Source organism: Leptonotus elevatus, chromosome 9 (genome assembly GCF_054856555.1).
Source record: "Leptonotus elevatus isolate MCC_2025b chromosome 9, RoL_Lele_1.0, whole genome shotgun sequence".
NCBI classification, from domain to species: Eukaryota; Metazoa; Chordata; class Actinopteri; order Syngnathiformes; family Syngnathidae; genus Leptonotus; species Leptonotus elevatus.
Genome location: NC_141247.1, coordinates 17,151,074 through 17,164,382, shown reverse-complemented (window position 1 = coordinate 17,164,382; position 13,309 = coordinate 17,151,074). Strand labels below are relative to the sequence as shown.

Below are 13,309 nucleotides of genomic sequence, written 5' to 3'. Positions count from 1 at the left end.
GCACTCCCGCCAGTCGAGGGTCAGCTTTTCAAAATCCTCTAATGGGTGCGCAAAGTGCAAAAGCGGGTCAGTGACTATTGGATGCGGCCTGTCAATCAAGTGCGCATCCCTGAAGCGCACAAACACACAGTTAATATTTCATATCGCAACTGCTTTGATGGCTGTTGTTTACAGTGAAACCACAGGGGATGAAATAATTAGAACTGTATATTTGATCTTATATAACATATATGCTTCATTTCAGCCCAGAGAGAAGAGTGCGTTGAACATCAAGAGAGATCAGTACTGTGTTTGCTTGCGTGACAATTGCTGACAGTACATTAAACAGCCTTGAGGTGTGGTTCCAAAACAGAGTTGATTTCACCCCCCATCCATTCATTTTCTATACTGCTTGTCATCATTATGTCCCTGCTGACTTTGGGCAAGAGACAAGGGTCGCCAGCCAATCACAGCGCACACATAAACAATAATTTTTACTTATATTTACGACTATAGACAATTTACAGCTGTTAATGAACCTTAAAGTGCAAGTTTCTGGGAGCCAAGGACAATCATTATAGAAAATAGATGGATGTGATGTGAATCAGAATACCTGACTAACTCAAAGTATGGCCCGGGGCCCATAATAATAATAATAATTCACATAAATTCTTACTTAATTATTTGATTATTTATAGTTATTATTATATTATATGTTATTATTATTATATGTTATTATATATATATATATATATATATAATATTTTTTATTTTAATTATTACTTAATTATTTAAGCACTGTATAGTTATTATAATTTGCATACTGTACATGAATTATTACTAAATGAATTATTTGTTACTATTTTCATAAAATGTGATTATTTTTATTTTTTAAATGTATTTGTGTCATAAACAAAGACAATTAGTTTAAATATTAAATTATCCATTGAATATATATATTTTTTAAATTTATTTTTAATCATTTATTTTTTCTAGTAAGAAAATACAATATATTAGAAAAATAACAGATTTGCATATACATTTAAAACGTATTTATCTGATCAAAGAACTGACTAATCAGTCTATTGCAATTATAGATAATAATATGAGAATGAATCATTATTTTTATTTCATACTATCACCTATTTTACATACACATTTTCATGTCATCTACAGATCCTGACCCATCTGTTTCCTAGACTCCCATTCGTCACCCTTTAAAGCTACAGTAAGTGAAGAACTTTCTTTTGGTGCGTATTATTGTAAAAGTCCCGAGGCGCACACTGTTGTGATTGTACATAACTTTTTTTTTGTACAGCATGGGTAACTCAGATGACTCGCAGATCAGTCTCTTGTATCGTATTGCCTATGAGCGACGCTAGTTCAGACATTGAGACACAACTTTTCATCTCGACGGCCTGAAGAGTGAACGTGTGTGTGTGTGTGCGCACGCGCGAATGCGCGTGTAGCTAGAGATGATAATAATAGACAGGGAGCGGGATCAAGGTTCTCTTTTATCCACATGAAGCACCTCCAGCGCTGCACTTGAAACGAGGAGGAGCACACCAGACGCAATTAGTTCCTTCTTGCGTTCGAGGGTTTCCTGTCTGATAGGTAAAAACGTCTTCCGTCTTGAAAATGGATCTCATCAACTACAATGAAAGCATCATTGACAGATCCACCCAAAAAATCAACAGTTTTTACAATGCTGCGAGCTCTCTACTACTCTTACTCTTACAATCATTTAGCTCTCAATCTTTTTATTTATTTTATTTTAATACCACTTTTTCTAATAGGCTACCACCTAATTTCTACGACTGTGTGTATATGTACGTATATATATAGATATATATATATATATACATATATATATATATATACATATACATATATATATATATATATATATATATATACGTACATTTAATACGCTGTTGAGAAAAAAACTCGCAAATTTGCCAATTTATAAAGTCATACATACTCATTAACACTGCTGTCTGCCATTGTCAGCCAAGTAGGATGCAGAAGAAAAAAAGTGACACGAGAGACACTTTTCATCATAAAGATGTATTAAAGTGTATGAAATAGCAAATAATATTGAATGTTCAAAGTTCGTATCAAAACAGTAACAGCGTTGAGATGATTCAGTAGTAAGATAATATTCCTCAAGTGAGCTTTCAAGGACTTCATCTAACTCCGGAAATAGAAAAAAATTCTCTCATTCACACTTATTAGTTGAAGATAGACATTAATATTGCACATCATTGGTAATAAATGTTATTCTCTGGACATTGGGAAGGGAAACATAAAAAAAGGTTATGTAACTAGGAAATTAAGCTATACCAGATTTTAAAAGAACTTGGGCTTTATTTTTGTGACTACACAAATCCGGCACAGCGCACAATGTAAATCTGTGCAGGGGCATGTTAGACTAGGTGTTGGTAATTGTGTATATTAAAAAGGGCATGAATACAGCACTGTTGAAAATTGATTGATGGAAGAATACAACTGAGCGAAACTGGAAATCAGAATCAAAGTATGGTAAATTATACATGTGGCCCTTCGGAGAGACAAATGGCGAGAAATTTGCCAATATGGCTCTGATATTTATGCCGAGTTGTAAGACAGTTATGACTAAGTCTTCACAACACTCTTTCCGCCCGAATCCAAACAAATTCGTATAGACAACAGAGGCTATCTCAGCGAAAATTTATGTGTCTTTCTGTTTATTTTCACCCACTGGCTGGGGTAAGCCACACCAACACACGTACACACACACCAGAGGCAGTGTGTTCACCAGGGGAACAAGTGATTGTGATGTGCTCATACTCGGCCGGGTGTTTTGATGAGCAAGTGCTGCAGCATCCTTGTAAGTTTCCTCTAATAACACATCTTGCAGCTAGAGAAGAAGAAGCAAACGAAAAAAAAAAAAAGTGGAGTCTGGAGACACCGCCTACGTCTGCCTCGCGTTATGAATACGAAACAGCTTACAAATGGAGTAACTGAGAGGTGAACTTGTGAGCAGACAGTGAAAAGCCTGTAAACATCGGTGTAGTGGGACTGTCGGCGGCTTGTTTGATTGTTTTGCTTTATTTTTCCACAGTTAAGATGTTTGCCGCTGCCTCTAGCCTTACTGTTGCTTTCCTGCAATGACGATAGCTTGGCAGAAACAACTTCATCAGATTATTTGATTAATGGTTGCCTTTTAAGTTGTTTGGATTTTAAAACACATTTTCCTGCGGAAATACCAGTAAATTTGCCAGTAGTTAACTCATTCACTCCCAGCCATTTTCACTGAAGCAACCCCCTTCGCTCCTGGCTGTTTTACTGGATTTTGAATGATTTTGCAAGGCCGACAGAATATTGTGTTCGACTTCTATAAAACATGGAACTTACCAAAAGAAAGATTGGAGTCTCTTATTTCATCAGGAAAAAAGTATATTTAACGACTCTAGCGTAGCCAAGTGGAGTAAGAGTAGCGTTTCTACTCAAGTTAAAGTAAAAAGTATTGTGTGGTAAAAAAATTTTTTTCAAAAAGTTACTCATGTAAATGTAACTCGTTAATACCCACCTCTGATATTCAGTGTATTGTACCACAACAGTGTGGCGTTTACAAGATGCCGACTCATTTTTCCACCAGTCCGTGAGGCAGCTCAGAGGACCGATAATTCATTTAAGATACAGGAGCATCTTGTACCTCCTCTTCATCCATTTTCGGGACTTGACAAATGAATGAAGAGGCTCCACGTTGAGAGCTGCAGGTGCACTGTCAGACAGCTTTATCTGATTCCTCTCTTTGTTGTGGTCTTTTGAAGCGTCAATGCCGCCTTCAAAGCGGCGAGTTTTCAACTCGGCCAATTACGGCTTAGGCGGTCGTTAAATAAACAGCGTGAGGTTGTCTTGAGAGGAGCGAATGGAAGTTCACAAAGCAGGGATGATGCATCCTCATGGCCTTCCTCGAGTGTGCCAAATGACGGGTGCCAAGACCCGTCGATTATTGATGTACGGCCTTCAGTCATAAACTCAAGGTTTATGATAGCTTCCAATCCCAAATCTGCACTGCTCTAGTGAACCACAAGAGAGGGAACATTGTGAGAAGATCAGGATTGAAGTGAACATTTCAAAATGTCATCCATCAGTTTATCAGACAGGCTATGCGGATTCTCATATAAGACAAAACAGTCTGTGTTAGTTTTGAATAAACTCTGAGCCGCATACAAAACTCAAAAATAGTGTTGGACAAATAACCTAAAAAAAATACATAAATTATAGTTACTGATATATATATAATTACTATTACCCACACACAACACATTACGGTCTGGTTTCCTCTTCACAGAGCAAGTAATTAGTTAGTTACCAGGTAATTAATTAAAGTAATTTAAAAAAGTAATTGAAAAACATCAAACTCAAACATTACGATATGATTTTCTCTTGACAGTGCATGACTCACATTGATTTTTCCCCGCTACTGGCTCCAGGATGTTTCGGGTAACAGGGGGGTCAAAGATCCTACCAGAACCAGCTACAACTAATGGATTTTCTGTGTATTTTTAAGAAGCGGCGATTGCTTCATGGAAGCTTATTTGTGACTCACTGTGATTTAATAGTACAAATTGTTTTGAGCAGCAACAATGATGATGAATTGCTGGTGTGCGATGCATTTCCAGCCTCTTAAATGTCACGTTCGCATGGAGGCGTAAGGCTGCAACGTGGAGTGCATCCATCAAAGTAAAACACACTCATGGAAAGTGTACTGCGTTTAGGCCGCGTTTGCTTTTTTGTTGTCTTTGTTTACCGAATTAAAATGTCACAGCGAGATTCAGAAGATTGGTCGTGTCCGGCAAATAAAGCAAGGATGGGCAATCGACACGGCCTGCGAGTGCATTTTAGTTGGCCACCAGTTCCTCCCCAAAAATTCTAATTCACAAATAAATGCGAGTTTAACTCATTCCGTGGCCAATGACCATGTTCATAACTCAAATTCACAATCATTAATAATCCCCTTAAATATATTCATCATAAGGAAATGCCATCCTTCTTGTGCTTTAATAAGAGAAATATTCACTCTACAATATTGTTCTTAATAAAAATATGTAATTAAAACTCTCTAATTTAGTATTTTCATTCGTCCCTGTGCTGATTTTGTCTTTTTCTTTTGGAAAATAATTTCATTTTGAGACTGCTGCACTCCCGCACTCTACTTTTTTGCCCACACCACCCAAATAAAACACAAAAAAAACTAATTTCCACAGATCATGACATAAGACTCCACCCCCTGAAGGTTCTTGGACCAATGGAAATACCCCCATAGGAAGATCTTACTTCCTAAAAAAAATGACATCCATGCTAAATGATAATCCCTGGCGTATATACAGTAAAACTCCTTGCCTTGAAATGCGCTATGAGACCCTTTGAACATTTTCTGGACTTCTCAAGTCGAAAACATATTCAATTAAAGTTGTGCAGAGCCAGCGATTGTTCTTTTTGTGAAACCTTCACCTTCGGTCGAGAACACTTTGCTTCAGACGGAGACCCAATATCACAGGTTCATGCCCTTGCGTCGGAATACTGCAATTCCGCTGCAAAGAAGAAGGGAGGTATAGTTCAAGTCTAGCACTTGAGTGTGAGGCTGTAAAGGGATTTAAATGTGATTGCCAGCACAATTGTTCAGTTTACTGTTATTTTTTTAAATATATATATAGCCTCTGTAAGAAATTTGCGAATGTTTCACTTAGGACAATCTTTAGCTGTGCTTTAGGATTTGACTATTAACTCATTCACTCCCAGCCATTTTCACTGAAGCAACCCCCTTCGCTCCAGGCTGTTTTACTGGATTTTGACAGATTTTGCAAGGCCCACAGAATATTGTGTCCTATTGCTATAAAAATATGGAACCTTTCATCAGGAAAAAAAGTATATTTCTATCTGTTTCCGTTTTGCAGCAATTAGCATTAGAATATAGCAAAATTTATTTTCATTAGTCACAAATCTGTTTAAAACTGGGGAAAACAGCTTTTTGCATCATGGCCCTGGTTGATCTTTTATACTCTCATGCCACCTGCTGGTCGTTTTTGTAATAACTACCATTGCTTCAACCGTTCTCTTCAGTTCAGAGGCTGCATCAAAGCCTTCTGTATGCTCAAGCATAAAAACAACAACATATAAATACGTTTTTGGGACACTGGTAACATTTAAAATAGAACGCAATTATACGTCTTTGGGAGCAAATGAGTTAAAAGGGGACATATTATTGACATTTTATTTTTTATTGTTTGTATATAAATTGTTGTGGAGTGCCTGCACCTTATGTGTGAAATTAAACAAGCAAGTAAATCTTTAGTTTGTTGCCATTCACTTGCAATCTGACCATGGAGGTGTGAAATGCTACATCAAAACCAAAGAGTAAGCGGAGCTGCACTGAGATTACTTAGTAAACAGTGTTAGCTTCCAAGTTGAACTTGACAAATTGAAAAGTCAGATGTGACCCTTGAGAACAATTATTTGACCACACATGCGTTAAATGCTGGTACCACCAATATTATAGACTGCTAAAGTATGCAATGGAAGATTGCCATGGTAACAACACTCAAATCAAGTGTACTCTCAGCACCGTAATTTTGAAGGTCAGATTTCTACATATGATTACCTTGAAATTCCACATAAATCCCATAAAATGTCTCATAATATAGTCGTTGGGGGAGAACGCCATCAGTCGGTGCGCTATTGCCTCATCAAAAGGTGGCACAGACATCAAATAAAACCTTTTTTTTTTTTATCAGTCCTGAGAGATACAGTACATGGGAGTGAAATGAGCCCGAGTGTTTCCCCATCTTTAACTGTCAAAGCGAAGGCGATGATGCTGACTGATGTTACAAAGAAAGTGACGTTCGAGGCCTCCGGGCAACTTGGTTTCACTTTGGAGGTCACTGCGCTTAGGAGTGAAACTTGGAGAATATGTTGTGACACTGCGGATTGAATTAGTAGTATTTAACATGCAGAAAACGCAACATGGGCGACACATACGTGTGTTTGAACGTACGTATCTGTTGGTTTGGACAGACGTGGCATGAATGGAACGTGCCAGGCTCTTTTTTTTTTTTATGTTTTTTTTTTTTACAGTTTTTGGCAGTTTGTTTTATACCACTGGAAGCCTCTTTATGTCCCTCTTAAACGATGCCCCATTTAAAGTCTATTTGTGGGATGAGCAGCCCAACCAAGTATGTGTAAAATGTGCCAAATGTTCACTGTCGATGCCAGGCAGATTATTCTGCTCTTGCTATGGACTCATTTTGGTGGACTGGATAACTGAAGTCATCATTACGGTGCTACCCCACTATCATGAAAATAACAATCGTAAGGAGAGCCACAGTTGCCGTTTCAATTTTCAGCCACTTATTGAATGTATTGTCAACAGTCAGTTATGCAATCACGACGAGGCCAGTCAAGCAGTCGGATTTTAGCTAAGCGGATCGCACAAATGTAAAGTTTGGTTGAGATCCAGGCTGCACTCATTCTAGAGGCGGAGGCAGGGTCAGGGTTAGGGTCAGGCTTGTTTGAATTCTATTCTCAAAATGTAAAAATGTATAGGAAGTTGCTTCAATGCCTTTGACCCAGCTTCAGCACCGATTACTCTTGATTTTATGGCAGCATTATTTACTGCGAATCTTCTCGAGACACATGGATGAGAAGACGCGGTCAAAAAGTGTCATATCGCTAGTAATTTACCATTATGCTACAAAATAATAACTCACAATGCTAGGATTTGACAATGATTATCAAAATGATTATTTCCGTAGCCCATATATAATGCTATAAGCAAGTACGTCGATTTGTAAGAATGGAATATAATTACTTTTAAACTGTGCTGTCTTTTCCTCTGTTTGAAAAGAAGAACCTTTTCATCCCACCATGATCCTATGACGTTTTCCACAAAGTTTCAGGAAAGCTGGGATAAAGGTCAGGATAATTGACTTTCCAAAGATGCCTGTAGTCTCTGATAAACAAAACTTTAAGGGACAGTTTGGTCCCAGATTGTGGCGATATGGGATTGCAGAATGGCATCTCGTTATCTCGCTGCATTGAGATTGCCTTCCATGAACTTTTATTTTTTTGTGATGGAAAGGCCGCCCTACAATCGCGCATTTCAATCAGACACTTGATGTCAAAACTGCAAAAACTGGTAAACAAAAACAAGAAAAAACAAATGAAATGAGGACTATGTTACTCAATGTATTATTTATCGATTGATTAGATTTGGGGGGGGGGGGGTGAAAAAGAAAGAAAATAAATTGATCTGAAATATTTAATTTTAGTTATATTCCAGTTTTTACATTGTTCCCTTTTCTTGTTTTGAACGTCCGGTGTGTCTCCGTGAGTAGTGATGAAATTTTGTCTCCATGGTGATGCAAAACATGCCATAGATGACAAAGATTCCTTTCAAAGACACTTGAATCAATTTGACTGTGGTGGGAGCGCAACCAAATGGATCTGTCGCTCTCTCGCTCTCTCGCTCTCTCGCTCTCTCGCTCTCTCGCTCCATTCCTCGCTTCTCTTTCCCTAACTACTGGCTGAAGTATGGTCCATTAACCAATTAAGAGATTGCGTCTCTTTCATGGAAACCATTAACTCATTATCCCGCTCATTTCTTGCCATTAATGACAGAGAGTGGCCAAGGCTTCTTTGTGGAAGTTTGACGCAGACGTTTTTTCATTTATCATGACAGCAAGTCGGAAAAAGGCTCTTCTTTATACATTTGGCTAAGTCTATAGAGCTTCAAATGGAGTAAATTATATAAAATAAGTTGTCTTCATGGCTTTTATTTTTTCAAAACGATGTGCAGGAGCACAGGGTGCGCCAATTCTGATGGAACACTAAGGGGGTGTGGCTTAATAATGTGATCTTTTGTTGTCTGGACAGGACATTGTTACAATTGGTGTTCCAGGATATCCTTACGTGGGATAGATATTTGGCATTTTGACAAATATCTTCATCAGTCTTTTTTTTACGAATCAGAAGGCCAAGAAAACTGTGATCTCATTGAATGGCGAATGTTTGCGAAATTACTGCTTTGTTTTTTTTTGCCAGGGTTCATTAAATGTTGCAAAAGGTTGCAAAGATGTTTCAAGGAACTTTTTACTTGACGCTAATTTTTTTGTTGCAAAGAAATTTTGAACATGTTCAGACAATTTTTCACTATCTGCGAACATCTTTCTTTTGAAACCTTTTACGCACGCTGATGGAAATCCAAAATTCAAACTCGCAAGCTCAATTAGCTTAAGAGATCAATGTAAAATGGGCTTAACTTCAGAAACTTTTTATTCATGTATTTATTTAAATTTCCACTTATCTTTATAATAGATGCTGCTGACAAAGGAAGGTCCCTGCGCTTTTTGAATCAGTCTATTCTTCGTATGTTTAAAAATAAAAACAAATCAACATGAATTATTGGTAAATATTGGTTATTGGCATCCTTGACATTCGGCATCGAGAATGGAAAAATACATCAGTCTATCACAAATCCTTATAAGATAACTTTTACTAGCCTTTTTTTCCCTATGTGCTCTACTTCAGTGCAGCCACCCTGAAGGGGTGATGGTGTCTGATGTGACTGGCACACAATGTTATGTGCGCCAACTGTGTAGACATGATGGAACCGTGTGTATCTTAAAAAGTTGCAGGAAAGGCTGACGTAGAGCAATTTATAGCAGCTGAAAAGAAAACGTGAGTAGGGGTCCTGACACAGAAACGTAGGAGTGTATCTGGGTGGGAGTTTCACCGTCACACAGTGTCATCAGACTTGATGGAGATGTTTGACACACTAGCATGGGTACGACGGGCCATCAGAGGGTAGCGGTGCATCTATCTCAGTCTATCATCGCCATCACTCAGTGTCGTGACACAGATACACCAGAAGCGCAGTCATGAGGTGCGTCAGCTGCGGTCAGCTGCTTCAGCCAATAAAACATCAGAATTAAAGTCACTGTTATTGTCTTAAAAGGAACCCCCACTGTCATGACAAGTTTGCTCTATATTATTTATTTGGTTGTTACTAACATAACTATGAAAATTATTTCCAGTTTAAAACATTTTGTAGAAACTTTATTTGGACGTACGCCACCATTGTTATTTACGTCACAACGCATTCCGTGCATAGTGACATAAAATGGCGGCTGGCTGAGCAATGGGAAACGCCGATAAAGAAAGCAAGGTAAGCCTCCGTATCTTTCCTAAAGGGACAATCAAAACTCTTGAATGCTTCTGGTGAATGACGCGAGCACGACGTGGGGGCTGGTGACTCTCCCGATCGAAGGTTGTTTCTTTAGGAACGCTACAAGGCTTAACTCGCTTTCTTTATAGATGTTTCACATTGTTCGGCAGAGAGCCACCGCCATTCTACGTCACTATGCACTGAGTGCGTTGCAATGTAAATAACAATGTCCAAATAAAGTTTCTACTAAATGTATTAAATTGGAAATTGTTTTTGAAAAATGAATGGACCAAATAAATAATATAGAGCAAACTTGTCATGACAGTCGGGGTTCCTTTTAATGGATACATGGTTCACTGGAGCTGTGTTTGACAGCAAGAGAAGAAGGACAGTCGAATCGAGTGACAGTTTATGGGAGAGGACAAGTTGCTTCTTCTTACAAAATATTGCTAATAAAATTAGCATTATTTATTTTTTTACCATAGCTGTACTGATAACCTGGTAACCCTTTTCTTGGTAGCTTTAACTCATCAGAATGGGTAGTTTGGAAAATGTTGAGCAAATATGCTGGATGAAATTCTCAACCTATTGTGTTGGGTATAAATAATCCCGTTTTGGCTCAGTCCTTTTTGGACCCAGTGCTGGGTTAGCTAGTTCACCCAAGTTGGGTTACTTTTACCCCGCAGTGTAAAACAGCAACAGATTAAAGTATTACTGCGCAATTGCTTAGCAAGAATTTTGCAGTACAGACGATGAGCCGCTAGCTGCTTCTAGCCGAGGGCATACAGCTCAGATTTCCTTCGTTGTATTTCACTTTTTAAAGATTATTCTGTAAGGGTAAAAATCTAATTCATTTGAAATTATATACAACAAAGATTGTTGATGCAGCAGAGGGAAAACTCTCATCACCTTTCTACCCATCACATCACATTTATTCTTCAAAGTCACCAGGATTTTCTATTGATTTTCAATTATAGCCAGTACAAGACGCTTGAGGTAGGAGGCGTCAAAAGGTCACATTGGTACATGATTTTGGCCAGTGGTCTTGACTCGCTTTTTCCCTTCCAATTTCCTCACCGTTTACCATGATCACTGTGTGACAATGAAGAACTGTGAAATCATATGAATGAACCTCCACATATTATTACAAGTACACAACAATTTAATGAATAACTACTTTTGAAATCAGAAGTCAAGAATAGGAATGTGTTGTTATTATTTATTGCATATGACAAGTTGAATTTTTGTGCAGAAGCATCATGTATGTTGACATGATTGATTAACTTTTGCGGGCCACATAAAATGAGGTTGCGGGCCAGATCTTGCGGCCCAGGCCTTGAGTTTGACATCTTTGCTCTAGTTCGACCATAGATGTTAATGTAAATTTTTAATATTCTATGTGTCCCGTGCCATTTGCATCAACAATCTCCTACTGTATTTGTACAAAGATTTTCTAGTTTTTTTTGTTTTCTTGCTAACAAAGTTACTGGTGAATTCCTTTTTCTGGGCTTCTAACTCTATCAAACAAGTGATATTTTGGCCTACTCGATGCATAAAATGTGGCAAGGACAGATCGATCAAGTGAAAGCAAGAGTCTTTGAAATCCATCCACATATACTTTGAAACATCTGCACTGGAATGTGTCCATGAGGCTTAAGATGATGGCTTTATGGATAACCTTTACCTGATCGTAAAGCTCTGCTGCCTTAAACAATGTAAATGTCTAGAGGCTTTGAGGCTGCGTGAGATTCGAGTTGTACTTGAGAAAATGCAAATAGGTTGGCACAAGTCCGATCCACAGGCTTCGGGTGGATGGCGGCGGGCTGCCCAACAACAATAAAATGCACTTGGGCGAGAGATCGATCAAGCTCAAGGGCAGGCAGGGTCACGAAGATAGAAATCCCCGGTGATCTCGCTCATCTCTCTCAAAGCCGACTGCGCCGTGCCAAGGAGACAGTGTTATGACGTGTGCCGCACAAGAGGGTGAGATTGAAGATTGAAGGTGGGAAAAAAGATATTGGCAGGAACAAAAAGATGGCGGGGTCATGACATAATGGGCTGCCCACAAAATGGACACAACAAGACGCTTTGGCTATATCTACAGTGCTTGTCCTCAAAAAGGTGACGGGTAATTGGTGCCCTAACCAAGATGACTTTGGGTAAAAGGATAGGGTAGATCTTGGACTGGTCGTCAGTCAATCGCAGGGTTATACTGAATACTGAAGTAATGATTTGGACGGATTTGAGTTCTTTTTTTGCAATGCTTAGCCATGGTAAGGTGCAGAGTGAAAATAAAAATAACAAAGCAAAACAAAAGACGAATACCAAACACAAAGGAAAAAAACTAACAAATACAAGGTCCAGGGAAGATCTTTAAGAAGAAGCAGATTCGCCTAATGCAAGACAAAATACCACGCAGGAAATATTTCTAAATAACCTCATTGGGTAAATAAGCATGCCGTTGCTACCACCTTTTTTCACCCAAATCTCTTCGGAGGCATACAGAGTAAGTCATTTGCTCCAGAACATTCACATTATTGATCAAAAATGCCCACAGTGGGGCTGTATCTCCGGAGCCAATGTCTTGTGATAGCCCTTTACCTCCTTGCTCACAATACTTTTACAGATAAATGACATATTTACTGAGTCCTTCTGGGATATTTCCAAGATAGAGGGTTGTGAATTATATTAAAACACAGAACCTTTCAAACAATCTTTGCAAGTTCCCTTCAGAAGATCTGAAGGGAAGGCATAGATGGCAAATTCAGGTCCAGAAAGTAAAAACCATGCCATAGTTTTGCTTTAGCCCCTCATGCCTCATAAACAAGCGCCTGGGGAACTAGCTAGGGTGTTAGTTAGCTAGTATCTGGGGCTAAAGCAAAACTGTGGCAGGGTTTTTACTTTCTTGACCTGGATTTGCCACCTCTGAGGGAAGGGCCCAAAGATACGAACATGGTCACCATGACGTCTCCACACTTCCTTTAGCCACATATAGTCCTTGGCAACAAATACACTGATGGCAAAAATGAAAAAATGCTGCATAGGCATAACAAAAACGAATCGCCGCCTTGTGGAGTGGTGCCATACTGCGGATTGTTACAGATGGTGCTAACAATGTTA

At 38.7% G+C, this 13,309-nt stretch overlaps 1 protein-coding gene across 1 annotated transcript in view; it reads left to right on the top strand.

Moving 5' to 3' along the window:
* Positions 1-13,309, top strand: part of LOC147168587 (DNA dC->dU-editing enzyme APOBEC-3G-like) — a 144,219-nt gene that overhangs the window by 40,930 nt on the left and 89,980 nt on the right. Inside the window, exon 10 of the mRNA XM_086084539.1 lies at positions 1,156-1,207. The gene's annotated coding sequence lies outside the window, so the exon portion shown is untranslated. The remainder of the gene's footprint in view (positions 1-1,155; positions 1,208-13,309) is intronic.